This window comes from Lepidochelys kempii, chromosome 4 (genome assembly GCF_965140265.1).
Source record: "Lepidochelys kempii isolate rLepKem1 chromosome 4, rLepKem1.hap2, whole genome shotgun sequence".
NCBI lineage: Eukaryota > Metazoa > Chordata > Testudines > Cheloniidae > Lepidochelys > Lepidochelys kempii.
This window is the reverse complement of record NC_133259.1, coordinates 58,774,335-58,786,988: the sequence shown is the minus strand read 5'-3', so window position 1 is coordinate 58,786,988 and position 12,654 is coordinate 58,774,335. Positions and strand designations below refer to the sequence as shown.

At 37.6% G+C, this 12,654-nt stretch overlaps 1 protein-coding gene across 11 annotated transcripts in view; it reads right to left on the bottom strand.

Annotated features, from left to right (window-relative positions):
- The window catches only part of TRIM2 (tripartite motif containing 2), a 127,700-nt gene that overhangs the window by 77,125 nt on the left and 37,921 nt on the right, over window positions 1-12,654 (bottom strand). For 2 of the 11 annotated variants that reach the window (XM_073341380.1, XM_073341382.1), the window contains exons 2-3: window positions 4,556-4,638; window positions 169-267 (exon numbers count right to left, since the gene is read on the bottom strand). The exons of 6 other annotated variants lie outside the window; for them this stretch is intronic. The gene's annotated coding sequence lies outside the window, so the exon portion shown is untranslated. The remainder of the gene's footprint in view (window positions 1-168; window positions 268-4,555; window positions 4,639-12,654) is intronic. 3 more of the 11 variants (XM_073341384.1, XM_073341386.1, XM_073341381.1) reach the window with 2 other exon arrangements.

The following is a 12,654-nucleotide window of genomic DNA, read 5'->3' as shown; positions in this document are numbered from 1 at the left end:
CAGCTCCCAGCCACGGAGCTCCGCTTCCCACCACAGGTGAGTGTGGGACTTTTCCCCAAACACCCCCCTCCCCCAGTCGGAGGGATCAGGGGACAGGGGTCTCTGGAGGGGGTGGTCAGGGAACAAGGAACGGGGGGCCAAAGCAAGTTTGATATAACGCCGTCTCACCTATAATGCAGTGAAATTTTTGTCGTCTCCCGAGGACTGCGTTATATCAGGGTAGAGGTGTATTTGATTTAACATTATCCATCTTCAGCACATCCAAAGCTAGAAACACATAAGAATTTAATTTTGTCCAGCTCAACAGGCCTTTCTAGGCAAGCAGGGGTGTTTTATTTTATTCCCTTTTCTTTCCTGTTTATTATGGGGAAAGGCTGACACTTCATTAACCAGAACAATAGATCAGAACAAGTGTTTCCCATAACTTATGAAGTACCAGCTTCACCTGCAGAAATGCATAAATTCCCAAAGCTCATTTATAAAATTAATGGCCGGCCTGCCTCACTATGGCCATATTAGTATGCTGGTTGCTTGTCTGCGAACCCAAGATCCTGTGTGGCACTGAACTCACAGACAACTAAAGTTAGATCCTCTCTGTCTCTGGGCCACTCACAAGCAAAAGCATAGACATGGTCAGATACTGACATGGGATAGATCTCACATAAGAATTACACATTTTCAAGTGCATCTGACTTCCAAGCAGACATTACTTATGAGTATTGATTGGAGTGAGGAAAAATAAGAGGGAAAAAATCCCTGACTGTATATGGCCTATGGTATGAATATGATTCCTTAGAAATAAACAATCTTCTATTACATATCAACTCACTTTGAGGTTCTGTATTATGCAGAAAATCACGTTATCCTTGCTAATGACTGTGGGACCCATTGCTAAAGATTAAATTTTGTGAATGAGTGAGGAATTTTTTAAAAAAAAAGACTCAAAAAAACCAATGATAGTGCATGACAAAATGTATATTGAACATTTCATTTCACAATCAGTTTGGCTCTAATTTCAGATAGTTCATAGCACAATAGCAAATCTACTAGAATATATTTGATAAAAATAATGAACACTACAAAACTTCAGCTCTTTGCTACAAAATCTGTTGCGAAGTGGAGAAAGATTACTGATTTCCATGTGTGTGCATGATGGATGAGTTTTGCAAAGTAGAAGAATACAAATTACTGAGGCTCTACTATATAGGTGCAGTTACTTGGATTCTAAATAGCAAATGAGGTATGTGGCTAAAAAAAAATTTAAAAAGCTTTGAGAATTTATGTCTACTGTGAGCTAATCCAATAAAGATTTTCACCATCACTTCCATCACTGCATGTGGGGATCAGGAGAGAGAGTTGCAAACATTTCACAAGTAATACTTCCATTTCTATCAAACATCACCGTGCCCAGTCCTGCACAAATGTACGCTTCTCTGAGGCAACTTTATCCTAGCTGTGAAACTGCTGAAGGGAAAAGTATAGTTCTCCATTCCTGATTTGTCATTACTAAAGGTAGTATTAGTAACCACACTTACTAGAATGTGAATGTCATCATGCTGTTTTCTGTCAGAGCACCTGTAGATTAAACAGTTCTCAAAATACCAAGCTTTGGCACTTAGAGGCACCTGCCATGTATATCTGCACTTTGGGGAGTTTGGTATTCCACAAAGCATGTTAAATTCTCTAACAATAAATACTGTGGCCCAAATTATTCAAGGGGTCAAACAGTGCAGGGGATTAGGTACAGCAAGGAGGAGTACATTAGAGAGACAGACAACTGTACTTTTAAAATCAGGACTTTGGTTTTTGCCAAAATATTTTAGGAGTGGAATGTTTATAATACACCACCATCTTTCTTTATGTCAATTGTATTGCATAATAATCCTAAACATTCACAACTAACTTTGTTCGTTTGTTTTTTGAGTATGCAGACAAAGTCTGGGAGCATACTTGCATATGAATATTTCCATATTACTCACAGATAAGTAGGTCAGAATAACTCAGCCCAAAGCCACCATTCTTTTCTGCTTAAATCAACTACTATGCAGTGGTACAGCATAATTTCAAGCTTTTGATTAAAAAATTAGTTCCACTAATCCTTGACAGACAATGAAACAAGCACTGTATAAACATTTGCAAAGATTAAAGACTCACACTACATTCTGTTAAATCATCCTGCACATGTCACCTCTTTTGGGTCAACTGACATGTTCAATCACTGAAGGAAAACACTGTCTACAAAGCACACTAGCCAGCAACGACTGTAGCCCTCAGAACTAATTAAAAAGAATGGATTCTTATTCCAAACTTCCAGGATGAAAAGAAATAAATCAAGAAGCACATCTTTTGATATAAAGTAAATAGCTAGATATAGACCCCCCCCCCCCAAAAAAAAAGAGAGAAAGCCACCCAGAAATAAAGCAATCATATGCATGTTTACGCAGACTAACAACACTCGGCCAAATAAATCTATACCAAGCAATCAGACAGTTTGCTGAACTTCTATAGTATGTATTTAAAAATGAGCTGAGCTGAAAATAATTCCATCCATTCCATTGTTTACGGTGGATCCTCATTGCAAAATATGTATAATTTAAAGAACTATGAATTTAAGAAAATATGTACAATTTATCCACTGTCATGTACAATAACTCATCTGACATTATGCCAAGAAAGTGAAAACATTAAGAATGAAAAAGCCCTTTTGCATATAGGCAAAAAGGTAAGAGAAGACTGTGACAAGCATTCCACTCTACTCATTCTTTTAAGAGAAACTGTATTTTTATATTTCCAATTTGTATGAATGACCTCTAATATCATATGCACCTCTCCTTCATACTCTCTTTAATCTACCATACATTATTGTCTTTTAGGGCCCAATTTATTCAAACTGATTTGTTTAGTAATATTTCTAATCACAGATAGCAGCTATTAAATTTTTTTTTAAAAAGTTTTTTCCCCCATTTCATTTATAAATCATTTGTTTTCTTCTAATGACCAGAACATATTCCGAAAGTTAGTTATCTAGTAGTTCTTGCTAGCTGATGTTAAACAGTATACAGCAGTTTGTTTGTAAACTAACTTAGTAGTCTAGCTAGCATTTTCGAACCTGGGTTTATTTTTATGTCTGTATTAACTAGATCACCATGTAGAGCAGCAAGTGCCAGAATACATATTGTTAACATTTTTCACGTCTGAGATTAGTCGCCGTCTTAAATTAGCTGCACTTCATTTAACTTTACTATTGCTAACTAGCACTAAAACAGATACAGCTGATCACTGCTCATCCATCCACCTTTGTATTCATCACATCATCTAGTCTAGGTTTTTAGAACTACAACTCTTCCTTTTTATTTGGCATCCATTCAGGAGTTGTTGCTCCAGCTTCCTGGGTGACCTACTGGTGAACAGGCAAGCTGCCCAGCTCCCCTAGCTGGCTGGATCCCTGTCTCTCAGACATGATATATTCTACTATGATGTGGCAGGTCATGTTATTTATTTTTATATTTACCTTATTTTTATAATATAACAATTCCCATAAGAAATGACCAGTTACCAAGTCAATCATCAATTACAAACGACCACTAATGACAGTTACCAATGAAGAAACTAAGTACCAATTACCGAACTAATTATAATAGAAATCACTAATTTCAATAGTGATTACTCATTGCCAGCTAAAACTATAAAATTGGTGACTGGCATTCTATTTTATAGATTATAATTGCAAAGTAATTAAATACCAATTTTAAAAATAGAAACATTTAGACAATTGTATTTTGTCATGTCATAATATAATACGATATGACATGATTTGCCAGGTCATGACAGAATAGGATTAAAATACTTTGACTTTTATAGTCTATTGCTTTAGAATTTATAATATAACAAAAGGTCAATAACTTTGCAATGGAACAATTTCAACCTTTTTTTGGGGGGGAGGGGGGATAATATTACAAGTTGGATTGAAAAAGGTAATAGTGTTGATGTAACACATTTAGACTCCTGTAAGGCATTAATGACATATTAATTAAAAGACTGGAATGATACAAAATTCACATGGCTCATATTAAGTGTGTAATGGATAGTTCTCAAAATGTAATTGTAAATCAAGAATCATCATTGAGTAGGTATGTTTTTTGTTGGTCCCACATGGATCAGTTCTTGGACCTACATTATTTAACATTTTTATCAATGATCTGAGAGAAAACATAAAATTGTCTCTGATAAAGCTTCCAGATGACATAAAAATTGAGGGAGTGGTAAATAATGAAGACGACAGGTCACCAATACAGAGTGATCTGGATCACTTGGTAACCTGAGTGCAAGCAAACATAATGTTTTTTAATACAGCTAAATGTATATACATCTAGGAACAAAGGACTTGGGCCACACTTACAGGATGGGAAATGCTATCCAGGGAAACAGTGACTCTGAAAAAGATTTGGGGGTTGAGGTGGATGCTCCCAGTGCAACATCATGGTCAAAAAGGCTAATGTGATCCTTGGATGCATAAACAGGGGAATCTTAATTTGGCGTTGACAGGTTATTTTACCTCTGTATCTGGCACTGGTGCAACCACTTCTGGAATACTGTTGCCAGTTTTGCTGCCCACGATTCAAGAAGGATGTTGATACACTGGAGTGGGTAAGAGTGGAGCCATAAGAATGATTAAAGGATTAGAAAAATCTGCCTTACAGCGATAAACTCAAGGAGCTCAATCTATTTAGCTTAAAGAGAGAGATAAGAGAGAGACTGTGATCACAGTCTATCAGTACCTACACAAGCATCAAATATTTGCTAATGGACTCTTCAGTCTAGCAGAGAAAGATATACCACCACCCAATGGCTGGAAGTTGAAGCTAGACAAATTCAGACTTGGAAATAAGGCACAAATTTTTAACGGTGAGGGTAATTAATCATTGGAACAATTTACCAAATGTTATGGTTGAGTGTCCATCACTTGCAATTTTTAAATCAAGACTATGTGTGTTTCTAAAAGGCTCTAATTCAAAATGAATTATTCTGGGGAAGTTCTATCGCCTGTTTTATACAGGAGTCAGACTAGATGATCACAATGATCCCTTCTGGCCCTGGAATCTATGAAAATAATTCAGTAAGTCTGAAACAAAATGTTTCTAATTTTTCTTAAAGGAAATTGCAGAATGAAATTCTGCGGGAAATTTTTATTTTTTTGTTCCAGTTCATTATGAAACCATTTGAAATTTTAGAATTTCCTGCAGAACAGGATTTCCAGGTACTGACCACCTCTAAGTATATATAACTAGAACCTCAGCATCACAGTTTCATAGCTATATACACCAGTTCACTGATTAAATGCCTCTCCACTCCATGTATGGCTTGTTTAAAATAAACAAAAAGAAAAGGAGCACTTGTGGCACCTTAGAGACTAACAAATTTATTTGACCATAAGCTTTCGTGAGCTACAGCTCACTTCATTGGATGCTGTAGCTCACAAAAGCTTATGCTAAAATACATTTGTTAGTCTCTAAGGTGCCACAAGTACTCCTTTTCTTTTTGCGAATACAGACTAACACGGCTGCTACTCTGAAACCTAGAATAAACAGGTTGCCTCAACTCTAACTAAAGAAGCATAAGTAAACATTGTTAATTCAACATATTAAGTATTACATGATAAAAATTAAAGCACATGGAAGGCTTTAAATAGGATACCATCCACTTTTATGTGTTAGAAATTTGTATTTAGCTGACCTATTTTCCCTTCATTATACATCATTTTTCTTAGAATCCTGAAAGTGAACTTTCATTCCTTTTTTATTTTTCTTCCCTTTAGCAAACATCGATCTTATTCCAGTGATTCTATAGAACAAACCATCATGTCTTCATGTTTCTTGCTTCCTTGTCTATGCATAAGTATTGTTAATAACGCAATAGGAATATGCACATCACTTTGAGATCTAGTAATGAAAAGTGCTTTACAAGAGCTTGGTATTATTAGGACTTTATCTGGAAATAGTACATCTAATTTCTGCTAACGGGCCAGCAAAGCATAAAAAACTAGAATTTAGAGTCCATATGTAGATCCACCAATATTAGTGGCTATTTGCATTTATTATTGAGAGCTGCATGTTCCCTAAAACAAATATTTAAACCAGAAGAACTAATCCCAACCACAAAATAATAATTTTAAAGGTAAATTAAGTTCTGGGCCCTAATTACTCTATGTCCCTTTTTACTGCTCTGAGAAATCTGTATAAATTTTGCCGCTGTACATACATAAGCAAATAGTGCTAATCAGCTACATTAATTTCCCAAGGTCAGGCATATTTTATTTTGAAGAACTGATATACTTGGTAAATGATTACGTACAGTCCTTTTAAATTAGGCTCAAGGACAAATCCTAATTTACCATACCAAGCATTTGTTTTTGTGCAAATAGTCCATGTGTTGAGCCATAATACAGCATGTTTACACAAAACAGTGTATGTTTGAAGTCCCATGCAGCTGGACAAATTTCAGCTTTCATATGGGAACACATGACACTGTTCTCAGAGTTAGGACACCCTGAACTTAGGTAGTTCATTTTACTCATTATTTCCCACGAAGAAATCAGTAATAACAGAAATATATTTACATAAACTGCTGAGTCATAAATTTGTTATGAATTAGCAACATTTCATCATCAGGCAAGGACATACCCAGTATGTCTCTGCGATAATTTTAAGCACTGATCATCTAGAACAATCCCATCTTCTTCAAGCTAAAAATCAGATCACTAGATTAGGACTATTCCTCCTGCCCCTATATCTGGAATATCCCCAGACAGCTTGGCCAGGTTCACCCCGGTAAGACCAAAACCTACAACCCATTTTTCCTACCAGATCTGCTTGGTAGGCAACCAGACAACCAGGGGTTAAATGGCTGGGAATCAAACAAGATTAAGCCTTAGAAAGGGGAGAGGAGCATTATGGTTTGTTTGTGTCTTTGTTGGTGCCTTCAAAAATTTTAGTACTAAAAAAAGTGAAGCCTTCACTCCAGTCTGCTCAAGTTACTGTTCCCCATCACTGTTGTCTATAAAACCATGCAACCAGCCTGCAAACACGTAACTATATAGTGTATTAACTGAACAAGTTAAAAATACATGCACAAAAACTACAGCAAGTGCTGTTTAGAGCAGAAAAATTAGTAATTTTTTGGCATTTAAGAATTTGATTTTCAAAGTTATGCACACGCAGCTGTGCGCAGCAAAATTCACACAGCATTCACAGCTAGGCAACATGCACAAATGGCTAGTACACCAGAAAGTCAGGCCCTAACTGAAAACTGTTTAATGTCAAAAAGAAAAGGAGTACTTGTGGCACCTTAGAGACTAACCAATCTAGCTCACAAAAGCTTATGCTCAAATAAATTGGTTAGTCTCTAAGGTGCCACAAGTCCTCCTTTTCTTTTTGCGAATACAGACTAACATGGCTACTACTCTGAAACCTGTTTAATGTCAGTTAACTATAAGCTATCTGAATTTCACTGAATGCAATATGGTTGGTTCATGGAAAAGAATTTCCATTTTAAAAAAGTTGATATTTAGAACAAAACTATTTATCCACCACCAATACTCATCAGTAAATGAGTGCAGGATACATAGATATAGCATCAAATATCACGGTTTAAAAATTCCATTTAGAAACAGCTGTGAGGACCACCCATAACATAGGCCAGAACCAGACAGAAGAATGCAGGGGGTTTTGTCATAAACCCCAAGCTTGCTGAAGTTGATGAAAAGGTTTGCTGGGGTTCAATGAACACTTCAGGGGGTTTGGACTAGGCCTGAATCAAACAATTTTTTTTTGGCCAATCATCCATATGCTCCCGGAAAACAGGACCTGCCATTCTTTTTATCTTTAGCTGTCCTCTAGCTTCGTGCACGAATTCAGACGGATGTCTACTCCAGCATCTCCCAAATGTATTCAACAATAGCTGGATGCTCTCTTCTCAGCGTTCCCAACCCCAGGAATTTAAAAAACAAAAACAAAAAAAACAACAACATGAATTAGTCTCCCCACCAAAAAACCCCACAAGACTGGCTTAAAAATAATGGCGGTTAAAAAAAAAATCATAATACATTTTGGGTTCTTTTCATTTGCCTCTGATTTTTTAAGACTTTAGGGTTAATGTTTTCAAGCTCTTCCCCACAACCAGGAGGGTTAGAAGCTTTCATTTAAAAAATAAATAAATAAAGTTGAGATTCCCATACAAATCACTTGACTCCAGGAACTGGGACTTTAAGAAAAATGCCAACTATTATGAAACCCATGATAAAATTATGAGAGATGGCAACACTGCCTTCTCAGCTCTTCAAGGGATTACCCAAAAGGCATCCCACTGCCCTCAAATTCCACATTCCAGAATCTTCAGTGGGAGAGGAAAGGAACCCGCTCCCCTCCCCTTTCTTTAGAAGCAGGATCTGGAAAGGCTCCAACAGTGCCCACTACATCTCCCCCTGTACTCCTATAGGGCATCCCCCAGCCCTACAGATCCCTTATTTATTTAGCTACTATGTTATATCTTCACTTCAGTCTTCTGATTTGCCCACAGAAAGTTCAGTATGGTTTTGTACATGGCTTTTGCCTGCGGCGCCTGTTGAAAGTTTGACCTCAAAGCTATGGCTTTCCTTGTTTCACAGGCTGATATTGGAGCATATTACAAGGTTAAAAGGTTTGGCAGCCGGGGGTTGGGTTATTTGTTTGTTTTGTATTGGGAAGCATCAGATTCAAGGGTACGGTATCTAAAATTCTGGGCCTTATCAATTTCATATGACCTTGGTCTCTCTTATATTTAACCACAAATTGTCTGAAGCTCCTTGTGCACTGTATGAGCAAGAGAAATAATAAAAATTAACCCCAATCCATCAGTATCAGCAGACAAGCAGCAGTTAATACCTTGCCATCAGAAACTAGCCTGAGTCTGTATGAAGAACAATTCGGTAAGGCAATCGAATTTAGTTCCAAGCTTCCAAGGGTTAAATAACAATGGGGGGGGGAGGATAGGGGAGAACTATTTTAAAAATTCCTAAGCGTACCTTGACTCTGCAGATTTGACAGGACAATATCATGTTCTTTTGTTGAATAAATGGCTTTGCATTTGTTTCACATGCAAGCTCCTGGGCTTTGCTTCAGTTTTTTTTCCTTTTAACATTAAGTAGCAGAAAATATTTGTTTGCCTTGTCATGTCCTGTCCTGTCCTGTTTATGCAGCATCACACAATCGCCCTTTGAAAAGCTCACTCTTCCAGCACTCGACACACAGAGTTGATCAAAACATTCGCTGTTGTCTTTTTGCCAAGTCCCAAACAGTTTCTGCACAAATGCAGCAAAGGTTCCGCCAGGAAGGATAACAGCACCTAACCTTCGAAAATCATATTGACATGCCCATCAACAAAAGGGGTGTCAAACTGCCAATACTTAACTGTCTACAATGCCCAAAATGAGGAGAAACAACACAAGCTGATTCCCTCTTTCTCACTCACACAGCAGAATCCCTGACAGAAATCACAGCAACCAAGAGTGGATTTTCACCACTTCCAGAAAATACCCGAGTGTAAATTAAACACAAGGATAGTAGCAAACAATTGTGAAAGAATTTACAGTATTTAGAAAGACAATGGGAGAGGGCTGTTGCTACCTCTCCCTTTTTTTAAATGGCTGTCAGCTGAGCAGGAAACCACAGGAAGGGCTTTTAGTTTCCCTCTCCCTCCTCACTTCGTTTACTCCTGTAGCTCTGCAGTCGGAAGAGATCTGAAAATTAAAACTTCAGCCCCTTGTATTTCCAAATGGTATGTCTGATTCTCTTTGGGGCCATGTCAGTGACGTAATCAAAATAAACAAAGGAAAAACAATCTAGCTTGAGCTTGAATCTTCTTAACCCAGGATTTTCTGTCAAAGCTGTTCTTATGTCAGTCGCTTTCACTTCCAGAGCATTAAGTCATCTGTTTTTCATAAGCTGAAAATTGCTGCTAAAGCTGGATGGAATACACTGCCTGCCTTGCTTGCATTCTCCAAGCACTGGCCTCCTCAACTAATCCAAGGTACAAAGACTGAAAAGCAACATCCAGCTTCGTGCCCTGCTCCAAAATGGTCTCATGAGTGCAGAGGACTAAATGTTCCTATAGGCATTCTCCAAAAGCAGACCAATGCCATCATGAATGAATTTATAAGGCATTGGTCCATTTTCACTTCTGCAGCAGTAAACTAATCTCCCAGCCCCATCAACAAACACAAGCAGCACTTCCAGAGAAAAAAATTGTAGACTGCTGACTGCGACTGATTGGCAATTTGGAAAAATAGCTCATTATTTACAAATGGGGAAGTGACTAGCGATCTACTCACATCCTTTAAATGTTTGGGGGTCAACCTGGAGGTCTTTCTTGGTCAGGCAAACTCTCCCTGAAGTCTATGGAGGAACCCTAGGATTTACCCAGCCTAATAATTGCTAGCTGCTGGGCTCTCTCTCGCTTACCGAAAGGCAACAAACAAGTAAAATTTTGAAAAGCACCTAAATCCTGTTCAAAGTCAATAGAAGCCTGAGTCACTTATGCATTTTTCAAAAATTTACCCCATACCTTCAATCCTTCAAGGTTCAGTTACTATAAATGTCCGAGAGTTTGAGTACTTATCAACATTTTTCTGATACTTCAGGGCCTACATTCAATCTGCAAAAGATTTTTAATGGATTTCTGCTACTCTATGATGGATAAAGAAGGCTTCAAAGTGGAATAGTTGCTTTTAATTTAGGTGGGGTTTTCCCCTTGCTAGTTTTCTAACTTAGAAATATTAGGAGTGTACAGTCTGGTCTAGTTTTTCTGGAAGACCTGAAAAAGTTATTAGAGAATGTGTATTAGGAGTATTCAGACCCTAATTAAAGGGCAAGTGTTAAAACCTTTAAGAGAAGCATCCTTCTTCCAAATCATCAATTAGACATTGCAAGTAAAAAAAAAAAAAACACTTTACACAGTCTGCCTAAAAATTCCTTCCCCTCCCCTTTGCTCAACTTTCCATCTTTTGTGATGTTATAGTTACACTAGCCATCATGGACTTTTTTAATATAGATGAGGCATTGCCTGATTTTTGTTGTTGTGTTTTGGTTTGTTTTTGGATTTGATGGATTTCTAGTGGTTTTTTTTTAAAAAAACACACACACACACACACACCATCGTCAGGGAAAACAAGCAATCAAAAAGAGCACAAGCCCATTTTCCTTTCCCCACCCGTTTTCCCCTTAAAAATAAAAAATCCACCTTTAAATGCATTTCATTTTAAAAAAAAACACAAAACACAGCCCCCACAAAACAAAGTCTCCTTTAAATGTATTGCAATTAAAAAAACAACAACTAAAACCTTACCATATCCCAATATGCTGACAACACGTGTACCAACCATGTGTACAAAATGTAGAAAAGGCTCTGACTGGATTTTAGCTTTTCCTCTTTTAGCTCAGTTCTCCCTACAATTTAAGCTATAAATGAGAACACACTTTTAATGCCCCTGCCATAAACGGAGCTTAAAAAGGCTTTTTTGGGAGGGGTACAGTTGAAAAGTGGTTAGTCTTTTACATAAATAAAAGTAAATGGGGATAGTTGGCAGCTCTGAGTCATCCCATCGCTGACTAGAGAATGAATGGAATAAAGTGACTAATTTAAGTTCTCAGCATGGATTTTTTTGGTGCAGTCAAAAGCCCTGATCCTGCTGTAGTGATCTGTAGGCCAGAAAGGGTTTCATTTTATATGTAGAAGATGAAGTACTCCTTTCAGCATGACTTGCTGGGCAAGGCAGGCCGTCTTCCTGGTTGTCATGGTACAGGGCAAGTTCAGTGATTGTTACTTTCAGTGATTTTCCTTTTTATGGTCTCACAAACTTTCATTGACATTTACAGTGTTATTGTAGCTGCACTGGGCCTAGGATACAAGAGACACAAGGTGGGAGAGGTAATGTTATCCAATAAGAGATATAAAAGATATTACTTTACCGACCTTGTTTCTCAAACTTTCATTGAGATATTAAAGTGAATGCAATCAACCCTTTCAGTCTGAGGCTGCAGTGTTAGCTGAGATTTTTTTTTTTTCCCCTTCCAAGGAAGATTGGGAAAATAAAGCTAGTTTAGGCTTTTTTCAAGATTAAGAAATACCTATTATGTGTGTTCTCTTAAAGGAAGAGTCCAGTGTGTTTACATTAAAGGCTGTCTAGATAGAGAACTATGATGAAAGATTGCTGCATTAATATTCAAAACCAGAAAATATTGGTTTAGAAAAACTTTTTGAATCCCAAGTGTCTGTGAATAGCTCTTACTTTACTGCTTGGAGGCCACCATTCTTATGGGGAAAAATAGTGCTTCTCTCATTTCCTTCCCTTCTCCCCAGAACTCTATTATCACACACATTGACTACCCAGCATGCAACATTGCATAGGCCCTGCATGGTTAGGTCAACATAAGCTACCTTTCATCCACCTAACTGTGGAAGCATCTTCACTTAAATTTGGTTCCCACCAACATAAGTGCCTCTATATTCCAATTTAGTAACACCACTGCCCCGAGTGGTGTAGAGACATGGTCAACGTTTTCAGGTTGATGCAGTGTCAATGGAGACACTGCATTGCTCACATGGACTATTACTGGATTCCAG